General features: G+C 34.1%; 2 protein-coding genes across 3 annotated transcripts in view; one reads left to right on the plus strand and one right to left on the minus strand.

Moving 5' to 3' along the window:
• Inx3 (innexin 3) overlaps positions 1–2647 on the minus strand; it is a 52470-nt gene extending 49823 nt beyond the window's left edge. Inside the window, exon 1 of the mRNA XM_085952439.1 lies at positions 2360–2647. The gene's annotated coding sequence lies outside the window, so the exon portion shown is untranslated. The remainder of the gene's footprint in view (positions 1–2359) is intronic.
• The window catches only part of spg (dedicator of cytokinesis spg), a 158776-nt gene that overhangs the window by 85681 nt on the left and 48936 nt on the right, over positions 1–24159 (plus strand). The gene's annotated exons all lie outside the window — the stretch shown is intronic.

Below are 24159 nucleotides of genomic sequence, written 5' to 3' on the forward strand. Positions count from 1 at the left end.
ACAACTACTACTTAGATCTTCAATGTAAAGTCTGGCCAATGTTTGTAATTATTCTAATAATACCCATGACATTTTAAACAGAATACTTTTAAGTACCTATATAATTTTACTTGTGTCGTGATAGCTGACGCTTTCTGTCAAAACGAAATTGCAGCTGCCACTAGGTACTTGGTATCATATTTTGCCCAAACAACATAAATTATAGTCATAACACCGAAACGCAAAGACGAAAGACGATACAATCGCGTAGTTTCATGTTTTCATATTATGTCTACTAGTCTATACTAATAACAATAACTAATGAGTACGTTGTATCTGGTCGTTATATTGAAACTGTTGTCAATTTTATAAATATTTACGTAATAAAATTTATTGGAGACAAATCAAATACCTACGAGGACATTTGTTTATATTGCAAAAATAATATATAAGTATAGACAGGTACTTGATATATTTTTGGATGCAACTTAAACAATAGATCGGTTCTTGTCCAATTCGTTTCTTGTGTGGTCCATGTTTAAGCGATTTATATCATGCTTGACGATTAATTTAAGAAAGTTGAACAATGCAGGATCTGTGCGAAGCGAATCAAAAGTAATTTATTGTTCTATTGATTGTCTTGTTGAGCATTAATCGCTCTCTTCTGGTTCATTATTCACGTTTGAAGATTACAATTCGGGTTTTGGTAGTGGTCTGGAACAGTAACATCAAAAAAATTCACATCCTGTTTCTTGATACGCTGTGGTTTTGATTTTTCAATATTATGGAAAAAATGTTCCCCCGAATGAAATGAAAATGAAAAAATGTATAGGTTGATTTTTAGCTCTGAAATTAAGTACCTGTGTAGTAATTTGGTATTTATTGTGAACGCTGTGCTGAATAATGTCCACCAAAATGTATTGGTTTAATGACCTTTTTTCTTCTTCAGATCACTTTTAAATGTAAACAATAATTATTGTGGATAGCTAGGTAGGTATTGTAAAAAAATAATATTGATATCTGTGTAAACAAATAAACATCACTGGATTAATATTGCGATCAATTATAAGAAATAACTTAAATACTTAGGTAATCTAATATAGATTCATCGGAATGAATTATAATATTATGTATTTGATTCATTATCATTCTATGAATGATTCACATACCTACCTACATATTAAAAATATAACATAATACCTATGTAGGTACGTATTTGAATAAGCGTGTCATTAATTATTACTGATGAGTTTCTGTATTTTTCTTTTGTTTGATCACGTACCTAGTAAATCTGTTATTTTGATTGAATTATTATCTAAATAGTAAATTATGTACAGTACTTAAGAAATAATGAATTTAAATATATATTATCCAAAATGTTTCAACTATTCGAATTAATTTACCATGCTTAGGGATAAATATATGAAAAAATCCGATAGCTGAATGGACGTTTATTGATGTGTTACTTAACCTGACGTCGGGTATAATAATAACCAAATCGTGAAGTGGTCTTCATTCTCTTTCTCTAGCCGCGCGATGTTAGCTCTTAACAACAACGAATCATCCTCAGCCAGACACAAATGAATGAACAGTAGTTTAACTTAACATGGTGAGTGCTCACTGCTCTGCCTTCGGTGGGCTGGTGCCACTATTCTTCAGACTGATAACAGCGATGTATTTTTGGGGCCATAATAAACAAACTTTATTCCGCATTCAATGCGGGCTGCCTCAAAATCAAACAAAGATAAACTGACGTTTTATTTATGATAAATTGCTTTGTTTCATTTGTTTACTAATAAACATAATTCTTGACTATATAAGCTAAGTACTTATTTAAAAAGAAAGAATGATTTCAAAACATTCTTTCATTGAAATGTGCGTATAGTTTGCAAACTGTGCCAGTTTTTTTTTTGATGTTGCATCAATAATGGTTATTTTGAATATGAGATAGGTATCAACTGTCGTTAAGTTGTGCGTTATCGATTGTTATCCGATAAGCGATTGTTTTGTATGGAAATATCTGCAAAATACAATGAACTTTGAACTTTTCTGTATACCTTTTCATTCTTCTAAACGCGTCGAAGGAATTATCAGTTAAAACTGTCGGAAACGGAACAATGGGCTATAAATAATGCTGCCAGGTAAAAAGTGTAATGTTTGTTTGTTCATTAGGAACACCATTCAAATAATATGAAAACTGATGCGTTCACCTCCGAGGCGGTTGAAGTGGATATTCCAGGTAGAGATCCTGGAACAAAACAAGACACAAAGGCATCGAATCATTCAACTTGGGGTTAGGATTCTGGAATTACGTCCAGGGTGGCTTCCGTGCGAGGACGTACGTCGCAAAGCTTTACACATCATTCCTTCTCCTTCTTACCTTTAATATACGCGGCGATGTCAAAACTTTTACACAACACGAAGTAACCACTATTCAACAACAGACGTTTGAAATCGTTTTCACTGCACTTTTGTACACGTTTTTAAGGTTATGACGCGGTCATTTTGTAAGGATTACCTATTATAATTCATCAAATAACTTTTTCGTTAGAGAAACAATACAAAACGCGAAGACTTTTTGTTAGGATTTCATACACAAGCAGATGTTAGCGCTACCACAGAGCGCGCTCACGACGCGTCCCAACCAAGTGGCGTTTACCGTGCGACTAACTTCAAAACTTGACTTGCCGTCAGATGTTTCGGGTCTACCACTGCTCGTCTTGTATGGGGTCGGAACTGACTGAAGTGGCTTCGCAGCCTTTGCTGCTGCTATCTTAAAAGCACATTTTAAAAGCTAATTCTACAATTTATAAATAAAAATTACAAAATATTTTCTGAAGAAAATTTATTAATAGGTAGGTATCGAAAATATTGAAAGTATCACGTAAAAACTAAATTACCACGTTCGCTACTAAGTGGAGCATATGGCCTCCAAAGTTTTTTTTGTATTATTTAACGATTTTTAACGGAGTGTGGAGAATTATGGGATAAAGGTGTACACGTGTTAATGAATATTGTGTTATTTTCAATAGTTACGCATATATCATTACATGCATTAGAGTGTGTCACATAAACAAGACGTGCATTCAATATTGGTAGTATCACTGATGCGTTTATTTGACGCAAATGACGTGCCGACACGTCATCAAATTTAAAAGGACGAATAATTAACACCAGTCGTCAGTAACAAGCCGTTAAATTATAGATAAATTTAAAAAAAGATACGTATTTCACACAAATTTGGTATAAAATATTACTCAAAGCATAGCAAACGTTATACTTCTTTAGGCGCGTTTGGGAAAACAGATCAGAGTGTATTTTTGGCGTGTGACAAAGTTGCGCGCGCCGATGTAACGCATTTGACGTGTGACGGAGGTTGCAACACAATTTATTATTACACTGTTAATTTATATTCATAAAACTTTATTTATATTGTAGTGTATATTTATTTTTCATTGTTAAGATTGTGTATCAAGTTTTGAGGCTATATTTATGCAAGCATTATTTATGAGTAAAATTCTATATCAATAAATAAATTTTGTTAATGTTGAAGTGGTAAATAATTCAAACAATGGTATGTTGTAAATTTACAATATTTAGATACTTAATATACAAAAATACATATTTTTGCAGCTTAGGATAATATTTGTCGTATATCCCTGTCAATTTATTTATTAGCGGTTTATAATAATTGAAGACAATAATTATTATGTTTCATCACAAAAGCCAATATCACGTTTCAGTTAAACCATTAAATAAGCTATGTTTTACTTTTGATTTGTAATAAATTATTATTGTTACCCAACGAAAATAGTTGTACTGTCATCAGCAAAGATGGTCGAAATAGCGGTTTGCTAAATTTTTCATATACAGGTTTTGACATTTTTTTCTTCCAAATTAGGTACATTCTGCAATAATATTATTTATTCGCATACATAATATTATTGCTGACGGTACCTATATCGATAATATACCTTTGATACCGAAATGAATATAATCATAATAACATGCCAATAAAATTTGATCTTTTATTAATTCATCATTGACACTTCTGAATCGATTATAACCGCTGTATGGCAAAGATGAGTTTTGCTCCAATACAATAATTATTTGTTTTGTTACGCCAAAGAAGTATAACTTCTAACGCGGGTACATAAGTACACACACCAATTTTTTTTATCATATGTGGCCTCTAAATCAATCAGTGCGTCGGGTTTCTATGTCACTAAACGCGCCACTGGTGTAATATTTTCGTAAAATAAAAGCAACATAAATTACATAAAGCTGAAAAAATTGTAGATAGAATTATGGGAAAAAAGTTAACTTTTTGAGATTTTACAAGGCTGGTTGGTGATCTTAATAATATTGGTTATTTTTCTCAGTACGTGTTGGTATGTAAAAATTTTAACTCATTATAGGACCCGCAATATAGCTTGTCACCTCACGAACACTAATACCATTGTCGCTTCCTCCACAGTTTGGACAAGTGACATGCTATAAAAAATTGACTACAAAATGATTTTTTATATAACCGACTTCGATATTATAAATAATTGAAAAACAATGAATAAAGATTCTTGTTTCTACTAATCCTAAGATTCCAGGATTGAATATTCTGTCCGGCATTGCAATCGACCTAGTGTATATATGTATTGTATTATATTCAAGGTAGAACTTCCAAAAAATGAAAAGTCTAATTTATAATAATATAAACCCAAAAGACGCACGAAGAATATAATATTAGAATAAGAATTTAAATCTGTAATACGTAACTAGTATACATACTTAATTTATCACAAAATTACTTAAACAAATGTGTCGGATGTGCGAATGCTCAGGTAAAAGCGCATTTTCATGCTGTTGCTTGTAGTTACATATGTAAAAGGTATCTTTGGTTTGTCGTTGTACTACGTTACCTATTGATTGCATATGAGGTATAACGTATAAGTGCATTCACACACGCGTTGTTTACACGTTATATCCACGGGAGTACTAATTTGATTATTTTGTTTTGCCTTACCTTACGACTTTTACAATCCAAATTGTTCCAACGCCGAATCTCGTCATGTAAATTTACCGTGTAATACCGGAGCCGGCGGGGACCACCGTTGTAACATGTAACTCACACGGTCATTCCAACGACAGAACAGTACCCGTCTCCTTCTCTCGTTCGCATTTCGGTATGCCATCGTCACATTCTTGTTCTTTTCTCTTGGTTTTATTATTTTGTGGTGAATACGAGTTTTGCGGCGGACTTCAGGGATTTTCAACTCTTCTTCGAAGTCGAGTGGTGGGGGGATTGCAATGTGACCTTTTCACACTAGACTGGTCAATGCATTTTTTAAGTCACATCGACATCTTCATAAATATTTCTTTATTGAATTTCGATTCTGTCCCCTCTGATTTAGAGTGTCTTATAATACTCTACCACATGTAACATTTTTGGATCACACTCGCCATTTTGAGAAAAAAAATATTTTAGTACCTATTGATTTATTTACATATTATTCAGTTTATACGGTGATTTTACCGACACTACGTATCTAAATTTACACATGGATGGGTGAAAAGCACTTTATTCAATGTTAAACTTGTTTTTATCTTCGGTGAAGCATGGAGTGTAGATCGATTGGAGACGAGGCTAGTTTTAGTATGCCAATTGCATTGTCTGGCATAGTGTTGCAATGAATCAACCGGTAGTAAAAATAGCACGGTGACGTATTACAACGTTCTTAGCGTTTACAACTCTTGGATTAGCTTAACATTAATTTCCAGTCGTTTCGTAGCATGTATGTATATAAACACTCCATCTGTATATTTACTACATCTACTATATCTTCGGTGAAATAACCCTCTATTTTTTCACTCTCGCTCCTCTTAGCCTCGATTGAAAAATAATATGCCAAGGCATCGATAAAATACCTTTTCTACCTTTTACGTGTTCATAGTGTGCTAATAGTAGGTATGTAACCAAGAATGACGTATAAGGGTGATCTGGGGATGTCACACATAACACAAATTACATCGCAATTGATCATACATTTTCATGACAATTCATTATAATGGCATTCTAAAAAATAGATTTTATCGCGATAATCTTGTTATTACTTCTCCAATTTAAAACATTTTCTACTAATGGCACTAATGCAATCTCATGAACTGTCCATTTTAGACTAATAAGTTAACGTTAATTTGCTTGCAATGCTCTATTATTATTGTATTACATAGAAGAAGATAATAACATACATGGCTATAGAATTCTGTAATTTCTAATAAAAGTTAAATTAGTTGTTTGATCTAAAACTTCCCTACCTGCGTTACGTAAAAGGTGCAGTTAACTAGTTAAAATAATAATACATGGCATCAATCTGCTACTGTACATAATACTTTTAAGTGTTCATATTTAAAATATAAATAGAGTTTATTAAGAGATCTATCTAATGCTAATGACATATAAATTATGATAACCTGTTACTAACACACTTATTTATAATCTGAAAAAGCTGATCGCCTAATGAGTGGATTATTAATCTTCATATTGTAGAATGTAGAGCGCGTGGTAAAAAATGATATTAAAAATGATTTTCGCAGCCTGGCTGGAGTGGTGGTGAAGAAATTCTGTTGAGAGGCAACGTACCCCAGTGAGTCATCAAGAAACTGCGCTAGCGTCGAATCCTCGGCAATCCATTTTCATTACGCTTCTCAACATTTAAAAAAATCTACATATAGGTAGTTTTACTCATAATGCATCCTTATAATAGAGGCGAAACTATCTTCTTTACTTTTAAACTACTTCATCATCATCAGCCTGAATCTATCCACTGCTGGATGAAGGCCTCTTCAAGCTGCTTCTACTTCTCTCGGTCCTGTGCGTTGCGTTGTCATGTACTTTCGCAGAACTTTATCATTTCATCGATCCAGCGGCCTCTAGGTTTACCTTGCAGACGTTTTGTACTTCTTGAATGACTAGATTTGTCCATCGATTGTCTCTTCTTCGAGCTACATGTCCAGCCCATCTCCATACAAGGCTTTTAATAAACTCTATTACATCGCAAACCTTTGTCTGCTTCCTTATCCACTCATTCCTCTTTTTGTACTTTCGCGGTCCATGTTTCACACGCATATGTGATCACGGGAAGCACACACAGGCTGAACACTTTGCGCTTTAGGCACAGTGGAAGCCTGGAAGGTCACTTTTGAAGACATTATTCAGGCCGCCTTAAACTAATTACTTACCTATATTATTTAAGTAAGCTAGTAAACACAAATTATATAGTATCTACATAATAATATGTTACTTTTAGGCATGTGAAGTCATTAAAAACTCAGATTTTACAATTAAAATATTCAGACATTTCAATCAACAATGTCCGACTTTTATTTTCTCGTTTAGTACCTACTTTAGTAAGAATACATCTAAATTGCGATTACCTAATTATGCAAAATATTTCGTCGAATGCGTTTTTCGAAAAAGGTAGCCAATAAAAATCGGTCGATTTCTGACGACTTCGGAAAAATAACATAAATCTCCAACGTCAGTAATCTTAGACAACGTACCGCTCAAATGCCATTCTGTAATATTTATAATCTCAACCTTTGTGTAAATACATTATCTACTAAGTAGGTACTGTATTTTTATTTTGTCTCTGCTAATTCTAACAATATGCACTTCCACTGATACTTTGGTCAAGAAACGTGACAGTGCGGCAGGCGAAAATTTTCTCACTATCACGAAGCCTACTCTCCAAATTTGTATTGTTTGATTTTATTCCTAATTTACCATCCAATGCATCGCACGCAGTGACGTCCCGTGGGGGTGGGCAGATTGAGCATCGCTTGGGGGGCGGCAGTTACTTGAAGTGCGGCAAATCGAGGAGAATCATTTGGTATCTATATATAGTTACCTAAACTTAGTAATAACGAAAATACCTTTCCATTAAAAAAATCTGATCACTGGTTGGAAACAAATTGTATTAATTAAAATAAAAGGTTTAAGAGAATTTTTTTATCGGGTTTGCGATGTCTAGTTTACTTCCCTTGCCCTTCGACGTCCTTGGTGACCAGTAACGACACGCGCACGGATGATAAAAAATACTGTATAATAAATGGAGCGGCATTTTGGCGCTGCCAGGGGCGGCATTTTATCTAGGGACGTCACTGAGCGCATGACTTACCCAACTAACCCCACGGGAGGGAAATTACTTTGTTAGAGTTGTTGATTAACAATAAGTAATTAATAATGCGACATTCCAAGTGATCTGTCGATGAGATGCAATGGTTCTGAACACCCAGTTATGACTACTTATGAATAATATATCCTTATTTTAAACGTCGAAAGTAGATACGTTTCTATTAGATACCTAGTGAATTTTAAATTTATATTATTCTATAATTATTAATCTATATTTAGACTTCCAAAGTTGGGCGAAATTTATTGGGGACTGTACGTAAACGCGGTTATTTTTATGTGTTATTTATGTAGTTATGTTTGAGAAGCTCCCGTCCAGAGAAAGAGCAGGTAAAATAAAGTAACTTGTTGCTAGCCGAGAGTCCGCGGTCCAGTCCCGACAGGTAATATGTCTGCGTCGAACGGGTCGCAACCGACCGCTTGCCAATGTGGCAAAGTTCATGGACGGCAGTAATCACATTACTCATGTATTAATATCGCCATAATTTTATTAATTACCATGAAAATTGCAGCTGAATATTACAGGTAATAATATAATATACTTATGAAGTCATTGTCCGTCATCGTCGTTAATTTTCAGTATCTAACCTGACATGTACTTCGGCATGTACAATGTACATATCCATCCATAGGCGCATTAATTCATTACATATCGCGTAAATTATTTGTCCTCTTCATTTGAGTTTTTTTCCCATTTTATTTTTCCAATTTTATCCCTATTTAATAAAATTTTACTTATCACAAGCAAAAGTTATCAGATTTTGCAGGCATGGTAAGTGATCTGTCGTAATATTAAATTGTTACCTACTTAGATGAAATTAATTTTCATAAATATATCACATGTGTGTGCATGTATATATTTTCCATATTTCCCGAATTCGCATGCATACAAAAACACCCAGACCACACGCAGTCTCTATCGAAAAATGCACCCAATAGGTTAAGCTAAAGGTTCAGATAAATTAATAAATACATAATATAATGTAGGTATATAATGTTTCTATACATCATACAGTGGTAGGTACTACTAAACAGTTTACCAGAGACTTTAAGCCAATTCCAATAATTGTGTTACCTGCTATTTATTTAAAAAAAGAAAAAAAAAAAGAGGAATGAACCATAGTACGACCGTGCCGATAGCATGGTAGAGTTTACCACAATATCAATCGATATATGCTCCGACGACGAATGTCAATTCGATGTCGATAACAAACGCTGAAATTAGCAGATAATTACCTAGAGATAGCTAGGTAATTACCGTTAATTAATTATTATAACAGATGCATAACAGTACGTAGGACTTCGTGAGTATAGCTATACTTATTCGTTGTCTCTAAAGAGATTGAACTACTTACTGTACGCAGTTAGGGGAACATTTCGAACTTTTTGTATTGCATCCCTTGATAGCGATTTCAGATCGTTTTAGTGGTTAATTCGATAAATAATCTTGAAAATTTTTGTTCACCACGTTGGAAGCATTGAATGATTCCTAGTTTTGATAAATAACCAACGTGATGATAGGTATTTGTGATTATTCATTAAATTTAAATAATGATATATTATCTCAAACGCAGAAAGGCTGCATACTTCCAGAAGCGTCGACAAAAGAAGATTATTTTGGCTACGCAACCTCCGTAAGTGAACTAATGTACAACGCGTATGTGATATGATACGACTGGATCAGGAGAGAGATACATTGCAATTTGAGCGCTAATCTTCGACAGAAGACGTAACCAAAATAAGATCGTGCAAAGAAAAAGTACTAGGGAAGCTTTATTTTGACGCGGTTTTGAAAAATAAATCTCAGAGTGAAATTTGAATCTCAATTATGAAAAGACTTGAATATAGTTTAATAATTTAGACGAGTAGATTTCTATCTACATAACCCATTTTTTCAGCTTCACTTTTTTATATAAAAGTTCCATCATATTTAAAATGTTTTAACATTTTTGGTTATATCGCTTCTTGCCAAACTAAATCTTTAAAATTTGTGGCAAAGTGTTGCCCAAAAAGGCTTGCCCCTATGTTCCTATTCAGTTCAGCAGCGGTCTCGTCTTATTAGCGCTCGTTCGTTTATTTATCGTCGTTCCGGTGCGCTTAGTAATTACGTCCTCAAATTTGACTGTTTACCTTATTATTAGGTACTGTTTTTATTTTAGGATAATCTGCCGTGACGTGTTAAATGGACTGCCTAATCCTTCTCGATTATAATATTAGTATTCTTGATTGAATCGGTTTTCTGCCGAGACCTCTTTTTATTGGATGAAATTAATATCCGATATCTTTAAATAATTATTTACGTGGAATTGATGGTATAATGATAATGCTTGCATATTGTTGTATATGTCGCGTGATATTATGTTTTTTTAAAGGGATAGATGGGATACAGCGCTAAGAATCTGTGATATTATGCGCTTACGGAATAGAAAGACCTATTTCCCTGCTGTTATGCTTGAGCCTGGGGATGTTTGAAATCAATCCTCGTAAACAAATAGTTCCTATGAAAATTCGAGACCTGAGGAAACCGATATTATTTAGCCCTTCCCCACCCTTTTAATATTAATATTAGTGAGGCAGATACGGCAGATATAATATAAAATACCTATAATAGTTTTTTTTTTGACAAAAATATACCTAAGTATTTGAAAATTACATTTAGCGTTGTCAGTTCATTTAGTAGGTAGCTTTTGACCTATTTTTGATAACAGATCCTTTTCAGTTAAAAGATTTCAGTTATGTATTTTACCAACACAGTTGAAAATTGAGGTTCCTAAAATTGTGCGGTCCATGGCAGCTGCCCTGTCTGTCACTTCGTTATCGGTGCCCATATGCTCCATCGTGATCTACAATTATGCATTTTCTTGATACCTGTTATAAGCAGGCGTTGTTTCAATGACATTTTGACTACGTACCTAAGTAATTAGGGAAGCTATTACACATTCTCGGCAGCTGAGCATAAAATACATCAATAATGATTTAAGTTGATCTAAAATTAATTGGCTATAATAATATGGGCGTAAATTTTGGTAGGTAGTAATATTTACGTTTATGGATTAACTTGTTGCAGATTGTTAAGTAAGGATCATAAAATAAGAATAACCAGTTATTTGCTGATTCTTTTGTCTTGTAAATTTACGAGTCTTAACTTTGGAGATCTAAAAAAAATTCTGACTAAAAACGATTTCGGTTTTAAATTTCAATTTCGCAGTTTTTTTCGTAAAATATTTATGGCTCGTCATGTTCATGCTGATCTTATCGCTGTTCGCAATATCGAGTTTTATAAAATAGCGTAGATACATTTGTAAAAAAATACATTCTTACCAATTTAAAATTATTTTTTGGAAGCCAAAAAGAAACTTCTTGTAAAATTATCAAAACCTATATTATTTTTTTCTGTGGAAGGTAATAAACAATACGATTATATCGCGAGGAAACATGTGTTTTTTTTTAATAAATGTTTAAGTAAATAATTCTGTATTTACCATATTATATAATAAAATATATTATTATGACACGCGTTTAGCAATGTGTCGTTGTCTTTACTAGGTATACAATTGAAATTTGCCAAAAACCTTTAAAATTGAATTTGGCACGCACATTACTCAGTTGAACCTCCAGTTATAGGTACCTAAAATTAGAAAACGTTTTAATGGTAAACCTAAGGCGCCGTGCACATAGAATCGAGCTTGCGGGGCGCTCGCGCATATTCAATGTGAATCATCGAAAATACAACGTAATCAAATACGCCAGCGCACACTGGATTTGACGACGCATTGTGCCCGCCCGCCCCATGATTCACCCGTGGTTTGGCTTCTCAGCGGGACGAATTAACGAAAATACAACGTAGCCCATTCATTGAACACGGAAAGCAAAAGAGGCGCGCGCTGCTTATTTTATCCGCTTCTGGACGCGTCGTACGTCGGACGGGCGCCTCGGCATTATTTAATAACACTGAACTCATTGTTTAGTTGCTGCGTGTCCGATATTTCGCTGGTAGAATGATGTCATCGTGAATATTAATTACAAGCCCCGAGAAATAATATAATATTTTTATTGCTTTGTTATGAGAGACGCTGATAATAATAATTATTTTGTGCTTCTTGTGCCCCTTATTACATTTGTGAAGGGTAATGCGCGGGTGGGAGGGGGCCTACTTCGCAGTGAGCGCACCGAGCGCCGCTTTGGTGGGCTTTATGCCTAAAGACCGCTGGATCGATTTAGTTAAACTCTACACATAGAATCGAGCGGAATGGAATTAACTTGGAGAGGCCATTATCCACCAGTGTACTGGTCCAGGCTGAGGATGATGATGTCGAATCAAACTACTATTTTCACTTTGAACCCTATTTACGTAGGTACTCGTAGCTATTTGACATTTTACCTCATAATATTATAAATTCCTCGCGTGTGGTAGCTTCTCCTACCTATGTGCAAATATTTTTCCTGATTTCCAGAATACGCGCGGTAGATTTAAAATGTCGTTATTGTGATTGCCAGACTGGCCGTGTGTAAAATTCGCCATGGACTTCAAATTCTATAGGCCTTCAGTCTCGATGTGAAACGTTTCAGAACGTATTATGCATGCCAAATTTCGTTCGGCCGGGACCCGATTTTCATATGATTTGTTCTGCGAAGCTCATGCACGCGCACACATTCACATACATTCGGTCGATTGTCGTGATGAGAATGCCAATGTTGTAATACAATATTGTGCCCATCGCGGTAAGAGGAAGAAAACGTTCTTTTTGAAGCGTTAAGTGTTCTAAAAATATCACTATGCATGTAATGACTAAACTATCTTCGTGTATCGAATACTGATGGAAGTACTTCAGTATTCAGTATTCAGACTATAGATACAACATAATACCTATAATGACCAACAATGTTGTCATCCCCATTGCAACATGTTAGGATTGTAGAACGTAGACTAACCCGTATTTTACAATAATATTCATCTTGCGTTGCTCCATTGTTGACGACATCCCGAAAAAATATTAGGTTTATCACTTTGTTGGAAGACGTTCTGGGATCTTTTCAGACGATTGTTGTCTAAACGTTTGCACACATTCGGCCATCTTTTGTATGGCGTCGTGTCACGTGTGACATGACATTATAATGTATTGTAACTTGTAACCAACCTAATACTAATTATTATGATTGTTTATACTTAAACCTACTTTTTTTCTGGAGCCATCGTAAAGCGGATGTTAAAATACTTAGGTATATACGTTTTGCGACCCCTCAGATCGGCCAAAAGCACGCCATGCTATATTAATTAGTGTGTTTCAATCTTAGAATCCAAGTTTTGAGGAAATTTACAAAAATCATTTTTCGTAAGAAGCCTGTTAAGAATTCTCCGCATTATGAAGGCCCATATTCTACGACGGAAATGGTGATTTTAAATGTATATATTAGGGGTCATATATACATAACGTCAAGGGTAAGTTAGTCGAATGGGGTAGGGATGCTTGTATCAAATGTGACTGTGAGGTCACAAAACAAATAAAATATGGACTCATTTTTTTCTGAAAATAAAATATTTCCGGACAACACTAGATACATATTATAGGTATGTAGGTAGAGATAGGTACGAGGGTGGGTCAATAAGTCCTTAGAAAAGCCGACAGGTGGCGCGACTAGTACTGTAAGCGGTTTGTTTTCATGCAGCGGCACTACCGATTCAGTATGCTGCGAAGTTTCAATCAGATTGGTCGGGTTGTTGTGTGTTTCTCGTACATTTAAAAAAAAAATTTGCTTGTTTACAAAAATGGAGAAAATTGAGTTTAGAGCTGTTATTAAACATTTTAATATAAAAGGGTTTACAGCAAAGGAAATAAAAAATGAGTTGGATTTAGTTCACGGCATATCTGCTCCTTCACTTGCAACTATTTATGACTGGTTAAATGAATTTAAACGTGGTCGTACATCAACGAAGGATGAACCACGCTCAGGACGTCCTGTAGAGGTGACTACACCAGAAATGATCAATAAAATCCACGATATGGTGTTAAGTGACCGAAGATTAAAGTTGAGTGAGATAATTGAGGTTACAGGGATCTCAAAAGGTAGCGTCATTTCTATTTTACATGACAAATTGGGCATGAAAAAAGTTTCTGCAATATGGGTGCCGCGTTTGCTCACAGTCGACAATAAACGCAATAGGGTGGTGGCCTCTAAAGCCCTGTTGTCGCTCATGCAACGCAATCCGGATGAATTTTTTCGTCGCTTTGTGACTGTAGATGAAACATGGATACACCACTATACTCCCGAGACGAAAGAACAGTCAAAGCAGTGGATTGCGAAAGGCGAACCATGTCCAAAGAAGGCGAAAACCGTAAAATCAGCTGGTAAGGTTATGGCTACTGTATTTTGGGATGCACGTAGAATTATTTTCGTTGACTATTTGGAAAAAGAAAAAACAATAACAGGGGATTATTATGCATCTTTATTGGACCAGCTAAAAAACAAAATTGAAGAAAAACGGCCTCATTTAAACAGGAAAAAAATCCTCTTTCATCAGGACAATGCCCGTGTTCACACATGTTTACGATCAATGGCTAAAATTGAAGAATTGAAGTTCGAATTGGTCAACCACCCACCGTATTCGCCAGATTTAGCCCCCAGTGACTTTTTCCTTTTCCCAAACTTAAAAAAATGGCTAAGTGGACAACGTTTTTTTTCAAATGAAGAAGTCATCGATCGGACAAATGCTTATTTTGAGGACCTTCCGAAAACTTATTTTTCTGACGGTTTAAAAAAAATTGAGAAACGTAAGGAATTATTGACCCACCCTCGTACCTACTGAAAACGATAATTTTCAACAAATTAGTTTTTTAACGAATGGGTGAGAATGGTGGGATTAAAAATGTTTACGTAATACTTAAGATAATGGCGGGGGATAAGAATACCGAAACTCATGTTGAAATAATAGATTCAAATTAATTTATTTACATAAGCATAGTGAACTTTAAAATTTACAAATTCAAGATGTTCAAAACATGGCATAAAAACAAAAAAATTGAAGCCGTATTAGAAAAAACAGAATGTAACTTGTAACGAGTAAATACAAAAATTATGAAAAGTAAGTAGGTACGCTGAATGAGCTAATTAGAGACCATATTATTTAACAATTTATAAAACACCGACCGCCCCATCCTCATGTAGGTTGAATACATCAATATCCAAAGCGATTTGGTTGAACACAACGTTAAAATCTCTATTACTTATACACGAACTTACTTCAACGTATATTTTAACATTATTATGTTGTACAATGTAAAGTGTCATCGTAGGCTTGAAAACGGCATGAAAAGGCACTTTGCTATTCTATTTCACATAGCCATAGGTAGATATAAGTATAGGTACGAGTATTATATATATATACGAGTATGTTGGGTTGTTATGAGAAATATTATGAATTTGCTTTTGTAACACTTTTAGCCAGTTTATTGGGTTGCTGACGCCTGCTGACACGCGGATCTACAAGAAATGCCACCAATTGGAGATGTGTCTGCGTCCGTCGATGTCGATGAGGCTCATCAATATGCAACAGGCGGAGTAGGTACCTACACATACGCTTCGTGTCGCGCGATAATCCGTTAACGCGAATCGTAACCTCATCGACAAGTTCAAGACATAGGCATCGACACCCGACGTGATAGCTATCGTTGCCTCGATAATGTCAACACTTTAATAATACATACTACAATCGATATGGTATCGTAAGCCAATGACTCCATAAGTGTTTGTCAGCGTGGATTATTTAATAAATTAATGAATGACAATGAATCGATAATAGTGGGGCCCACGTTTCATTCAAGAAAATACTCTGTTAATATACAACTTTATAAACCAAGACTGCCTATTGATAATCGAGCATGTTCACCACGTATGTCTAGTCGCCGTTCTCAAGTATTAACCTCAAACAGGTCACTGTTTTGATTATTTGCAAAATTCGCATATCATATTTTGGAATGTGGCGACGTAATTTGGTAGGTAACGTTACTACGAATAGTTAGATACCCACTAGCTATATTAATATAGTATCTAACATGATCTTAAAATACCTACACATGGCCCGCACAAAGGGGGGCTGACAGGGCTCCAGCCTGGGGGCTCGGCGAGGCGGGTCGACCAATTGTGTTTATCTCACACTTAAGGGGGGACATGCTCGTCGAAGGTCAAAATTGAGTTTTTATTGTATTTTCAAACCATGATCCTGGACACTCCTTAAACGTTGTAGATAATCTATTTATATAATTTTGAACCCTTATTATCCTTTATAGTTATTTTAAACATTTGATGACTGCATAAAGTATTTTTGTTACATAAAATAGTATTCTTTTAAACCTCTCGCTCTAATGTTTTAGAATATAGTCATATTTCGGTACATAACTGTGCAGTGGTTTTAAGATTTTTTACGTTTATTAATTTTTAAACGCATTTATAAAACCATTAGTATAATTTATTACGAGATAATTTTTGTAAAATAATCACGATAAAAAATTATATTGATAATCTCTGTGATCCCAAATTTGACAAGAATTAGGCATTTTATTATTCAAAAAATCGGCAAGATTAACACATTTGAAGATGATTCTAAAGATACTTATTATAAGCTATGTTTTTGACCATTCAAGTGTGATAAACATCTTATGAATAATGATTGCTTTATAATAATTATTGACCTAAGAATAAGGTAGTGTTTTTTTGAAATACGCCATTTCTTTTGTCATTTCCTAGTAGTTAAGCTACAACATACAGCCGTAGCCATAAATTGACAAACTATAATTAAAGTAGGGAGTAAAATTATGTTAATGCGCGTATTTGAACATGTACTTAACCGAATTTTTTTTATTTTTTTTTTTAAACGGTACATGTTCAAACACGCGCGTCAATATCATTTTACTCCCTACTTTAATTATAGTTTGTCAATTTATGGCTACGGCCGTATGTTGTAGCTTAACCACTGGGGAATGACAAAAGAAATGGCGTATTTCAAAAAAACACTACCTTATTCTTAGGTCAATAATTATTATAAAGTAATCATTATTCATAAGATGTTTATCACACTTGAATGGTCAAAGACATAGCTTATAATAAATATCTTTAGAATCATCTTCAAATGTGTTAATCTTGTCGATTTTTTGAATAATAAAATGCCTAATTCTTGTCAAATTTGGGATCACAGAGATTATCAATAAAAAATTTTCTCGTAATAAATTATACTAATGGTTTCATAAATGCGTTTAAAAATTAATAAACGTAAAAAATCTTAACACCGCTGCACAGTTATGTACCGAAATATGACTATATTCTAAAACATTAGAGCGAGAGGTTTAAAAGAATACTATTTTATGTAACAAAAATACTTTATGCAGTCATCAAATGTTTAAAATAACTATAAAGGATAATAAGGCTTCAAAATTATATAAATAGATTATCTACAACGTTTAAGGAGTGTCCAGGATCATGGTTTGAAAATACAATAAAAACTCAATTTTGACCTACGACGAGCACGTGGGCCGTTAATGAATATTAACATTTAAATATGTAGTTGTGCAATAAAATTTGATGTGATATGATGCTTGATATAATTACATGATAATTTACTGTATCATTTTACATTATATTTTTTTTAGTGTTTCCTGAATAATAAAAATGACTATTTATCCAATATCGAAGGGTCGAATGTTATTTGGCTACCACAAGAGGGGTTCGGAACCAGTGATTCATAATATCATACCGAGTGCCGACAACTCAATATTTCAAGGGGATTTATTTAAAAATATAGAAAATCACTTAAATACACGAAATACCATTTTGGGAACACTACTGTAGAACAGCACGCAGGCCTTAACCTTGGCGATAGGTATGGGGGGCCGCTAAACATCCTGGCCTATGAGCCCGTTTCAGGGGCCATGAAAAGACAACTACTAAAAATTAAGATATTCAATATAACACACAACACATAGTGTTTTAGTTTATGTCGTAGTATGTATTCAACAAAGTAGATCGCCAACCACCCGGTAATGACGTACAAAAAAGTGTTACATTAGAACAGCTTATAACTTTTGAATACCTAAATAAAAAAGGGAAGGATAATAATTAATAGGTCTCGTTAGCTGTGTTCCGACATTCATTTTATCCGAGATTTCAAATGACACGGACGTTTATGTTGTGTCTACTTCGTAAAATTTTCATTCATTCAGTAAACCAAATAATATGTAAGTACCTACATATACCTATCTACTTATATTTTTTTTGAAAGTTCTGTTTTTCATGCGAGATAATTAATTACTACTTACCATTGTAGTAAATTGGCGGCGTCACACGGTGAGAGAAAGAGGCTCTTCTAATATCGACCGAAGTAATAATAGGAATTCTACAATATTGAAAATAGTCTTCATTGCGCCACATATCGCGTCTGAAAAGGCGTGGAGATGCGTCGTGTGGTGGAGAGAAAATCATAGTAGCTACGTTAGTAGGTAGGTACTTATATATTATTGTATTGTTATATATATATGACATATTTACCAACCATGTTTTAAGTCGACCGTGTGTTGACGGCTGCTGACTTGGACATAGGTCATTTATTTTTAAAACGACTACGCAATGCTAAGTGTAGGTACTAAGTAACTAAGTGTACCTACATAATTATATAGGTATCCAAAGATTGTGTCATTTTTTCTGAGATTTCACTTTGCCAGTCTAATGTATGTTAAAAGTAGTTTATTAAAAAATATCGATAGAAATGCTTATATGTTTTCTATTGCTGGAGAAAAGTTGACTTATTGAGAGCGTTATAGGTTGCCTGTATTAAAAAAATAAGTATCTACTTACCTATCTCACCATAGTTTAATTTTAGTTATATGTGCCCAGGTACTTACTGCAGTAACCTACCTATTTATATGTAGGTATATTTTGAAGGGTTTCTCTTGAAAATCTAAAGTATTATTTTTTTAGGCAATATGTAGGTACCTGGGTACCCACTGAATGCATATTAGATTAATAATTATAAAAAAATGCGTAATTTAGAAAATCCTCAGAAACACATATTAAAAAAAATCATAGATGACATGTTGGACCGGGTGGGACTCGAACTCACATCTTTCACTTTCCGAGTGAGTGCTATCGCCTTTCAACTATCGATCCTTCTATGGTGTATGAAAATTATTTCTTATAACTACGTTTTAATTGCGGTAGGTACCTGCTTACTTAAAATTCCGTAATTCCGTCGTAAATCAGGAGACAATCAACTTTTCTAATCAATTAAGGTACCTACCTAAATAATATGATATTACTCACTTAGGTAATAATAACCGACGTTCGGCGCTAGCTAAATTTTGCTATTGAAGTTTTTGTTTGTAGATACTTGAGAATAATGAATGCACACAATGTTAGATTATTAGTTTTATTATAGAAAATACAAATTTTGAAAAACCCTCAAACATGATCTACGTTAAATGACGAATTCGAAGTTTTTACTTTAGGATACTATACAATTTGTATAAGATGAGTAGGTAGTGTTTAGCTCTCACTGGTATTCCCAAACACATAGACGATAAATTGAATGTTAACATGACAGAGAGGCATAAAAATTGTGATAATAGCTGTGTAAAGAAGCAATTCTGTGTAGGTACTTTGCTTGTTTAAGAAATAAATTATGTCTCGACTCTCGAGTTGTGTAGCTACGCAGTTTCTCTTCTGTCCTACCGTTGATGTCTCTTATCGTTGCCGATGAGTTTACTATACAAAATCGATGCGTCGATTAAGCCAATCTACTTATTATTATTGCTTATTTGCACTGGATTCGTATAATTTAACATAGACAGATTCGCATTCATTCACTCGTATGGCAGCAGGGTGTAGATGATAACATATCCATAGAGACAAACCACACTCACCAATGCAAAATATTATCATTAAATAGTAAGTTCTAACTAGAGAAGTACCAAAGGCCCAATATTATAGTCACTAGTCAGGCCGCATGTAGGTACCTAACATGAAACTGTAAATTTTGATTGTAGACATTGCTCATACGAAATATACAATTGAAAATCTTTATTTACTGTGAACAGGTTACCGTACCTATTGCATTCGAAAATAATCATTAATTAGCACTACCAGCGTAACTAGCAATTCAGTGCCCCGGCCTGACTTAGTCAGCCTTGAGATGCACCGGTAGACCCTTAATTCAAGCCCCGACAATTTGATCAGCTTGGTGGATGGCAGACAGTCCTTGAGGATAGGGCATGCATTAAATAAAGCACTACTGATAGAGCAAATAGTCATAATATCATCATCATCATCAGCTTGAATCTATCCACTGCTGGATGAAGGCCTCAAGCTGTTTCCTCTTCTCTCGGTCCTGTGCATTGCGTTGCCACGTACTTCCGCAGAACTTTATCATTTCATCGATCCAGCGGCTTCTAGGTCTACCTTGCGGACGTTTTGTATTTCTTGGATACCACTGGATGACTAGATTTGTCCATAGATTGTCTCTTATTCGAGCTATGTGTCCAACCCATCTCCATTTAAGGCTTTTAATAAACTCTATTACATCGCAAGTCAATAAAAATGTTTTAAAATTTTTCAGTTAATAGGAATAAGTACCTATACCCTATGCCTATACCTATCTAATGTAATAAATGGTAGCACGATCGATTCCCAGAACTGACGTTGCCATGATATTATTATTTTGCTAAAATGACAACTGTGTATGTACTGTAGCTATATGTACCTATATTATTCATAAGTAGTTAGTTTTACATACCGTCCATAATCCACATTACGTTTATATTTGGATCTGTTTTTGTTTTCAGATTTTGTTAATCAAAACAATAAAATAAAATACACGTGAACTAGCTATACTAAAGCCTACGTTGAAACTGTGTAGGATGTAGGTACTTTATCAATAATCATATTCCATTAACTAATATAGTTTTAATTATGGTTTAGGTATCCTAGATCAATACCTACACCTACCTACCCACTGGTAACACTTGGATAACTCAATACTCGGATAAAGCGAAATTAATATTTTGACAGATATCTTAAATACCGCATTTTATTACCTATGATTCCTCCTAAATTTTTTAAAGCTTATTGATGTGTTCTTAGTGTGTGTAGGCGTAGATAGGCTATAAAATATATTCTTGTATATATACCCTTTTAAAATAATGTTATTATTACTAAAACAATCACAAATTTATTCAATTTTACAAAGTCACATTTCAAAATGTTACGATGTCGTGATTCTTGATCGTTTTACTACCTATTGAATGTTGAATTTGCTAATTCAATTCATTAACACCTTATTAAGCTTCGCCGCTTGAGGTTATTTATGATGTAAATCTAAATAAATAGTTAACCAAACAACTCGTAGGTTTCTGGACTATACAACGTTTATAACGTCACTTGAAAAGTTAGTAGAAAAGTTTTCTTATGAATAAAATAGATACCTAACCTACTTATCACTGTTAAATTATTAGTTATTTCTGCAGGGCGAAGCTGTCTTGTCAGAAGATAGCCTAAGGATAAGTGTATGAGTCCTAATATTACAAGATCAAGGAAAGTATATTTTTTATTATTTGCCTTCATACACCGAACGGTATTCGTGGTTTATAAAATAGTCTCAAGAACATAATGATTGAATAACTGTTGTATCCAGTTGTAATAAAACAATTAGGTACTCGTACCTACATATTATTTTACTATTGTAAAACAACAGTATGTAGGTATCTTAATGTCTAAGGCAGATAAATTATACATTCTTCTTCTTCTTTCGACCATGTCCGATCCTAATAGGATCATATGGGCCTCCACAGAGTAGAGGTTTGTATTGACAGATTTTGTTTTTTACGAGAAATGGATGTCAGCCACTTGCTCAACCTATTAGGTCCATACCCTGACACACGCAAATTGAAAAACAATATGTGTACTTGCCAGACCCAGGATTCGAACCTGGGACCCACGGCATTATAGTCCAACGCTTAAGCCACGCGGCTTACACCACATACACTACTACTACATTACTGGTAAATCATTCGTATCAAATTTCGTATTTCACTCATTATTAATAACATATTTTGGAACAGACTTCGAAACATAGGTACCTACCAATAATATTCGAACCCGATTTGGATATTTTGTTCCCAACATTTTCTTATAGGTATATGTTTATTTCTGAGGCTGTTCCAAGTTAAGTGTGTTGAATGAATCTGGAATAAATTTGGTGTATTATTCAGTTTTGAATAAAAAATAAATTCTCAACTAGGTATCTAGCAAAAGCTTTGTAGCCCTTTAATCTTAATATATGCCCGCAGTAGTTTCATGGGATTATAAATTTAAACCATTCGGTACCTATTCATTTATTAATCGTTGAATAAAAAAATGTGGTTGCTTACTTACATAATATATAAATTCGGGTATGGAAAATAGCAGCCCGACATGGTCAAGTGTACGTACAGTGTACCTACTTTACTTTGCTCTCTATAAATCTGGAGAGTCGGTGTTCGAATTCACCCGGTTGGGTGAAATTATATTCTTAGATACATAAATTATATTACCTAGGTACATACATATTAAATTTCAATCAGTATTTTTTGAATCTGAATCAGCAGCGGATCAAAAAATGGTCATGGGGATGGTCATTTAATTTGAAACGTTTTTTTTTTATATTTGATGTCGTCGCCCTCACGACTGAGTGAGTAGTGATTACTCTGGAATATGTAATCAACTTTCACCATATTTCCCTGTCGGCTAACCTCTGGAAGGCTTATTGGTAGTTGTGGTGAATAATATCGGTTTTTCAATGCATTTCTTCACTCGATCACTCCACTTCATCGGTCTTCGCCCTCTGCTCTTTTTACTTTATGTACCACGGCGAACAGTGTGTCCGAAGACTGGTAGTTGGAATACGACACACAGGAAGGTGGCCCCATTTTTAATAAAAGGACACATTTTCTAAGCTTTGGTACATTAATAAATATTTCATATATTGGGGCAGTTATTAAACGGTGCATTTTTACTTGTTGACGATTTCCATGCATTTTTTGATCTATTCCAGTACTTATTTATAACGATCATAGATGATAAACACGAAAGCGTAAATGAATCCTGTCTGATCTTCGTCCACGGATTTATTTATTTCTTTTGTATCAATTATCATTCTTGATCTTATCGTGATATTAAAAATGCTTGACCAATAAGGATTGCTACGAATATATTTAAATGATGAGTCATCGCCCATCTATTGGGATCATTATAGAAGTAGGTATATATTATAATCTTCTGTTGCAAGTAGGTATCTAAATTTATTTGTTGCTAAGGAAAGAACATGGTATTTACAAGGATGTACAATCCCGGAATCATGAATTCCGGGATCCCGTCTAATTTATTTTTCCTGAAATCCGTAAAATTCTGGATTAGCTTTTGTTTGATTTTTATCTAATATATCATATTTTTGTGAGACACATACGACATACCTATAACTTTATAAAATATACAAGTTTCTCGCTAAACCTGTGTAGAACTATAGCTACGAAAATTATATTTTAAAACCTATATCTTTTACCTACATTAATTTGATTATATTATATGAGAAAATTATGTACCTACACACTTTTAAATACCGTAACCTTTATTCCATTTTTGTCTCAATAATAAACTAAGAATCTGGACATACTTCCTTTATACGATTTTTTCGGGATTACTACATTAGAAAACTATATACCTATTATGTACATGTAATTATATAAATATCAAACTTTTCATCTGCTAGATAACAATAAAAATATTCCTTTTGATTTTTATCAAAATATCCACCCTACAAATACTGGAAAACCTGAGGGGTAATTTCAATATCGGGATCGTTGGGTTAGGATTGGTAATATTAATCCCGAAATTTCAGTATTGCAATCCCTAGTATCTACTTGCCGCTCTCCATCTTTAACTACCCAGCCTCTGTAGTAAATTTGGTTAGCATAACT

Source organism: Rhyacophila brunnea, unplaced genomic scaffold, assembly GCF_057557595.1.
Source record: "Rhyacophila brunnea isolate RB1 unplaced genomic scaffold, BYU_Rbru_1.0 scaffold_3, whole genome shotgun sequence".
NCBI classification, from domain to species: domain Eukaryota; kingdom Metazoa; phylum Arthropoda; class Insecta; order Trichoptera; family Rhyacophilidae; genus Rhyacophila; species Rhyacophila brunnea.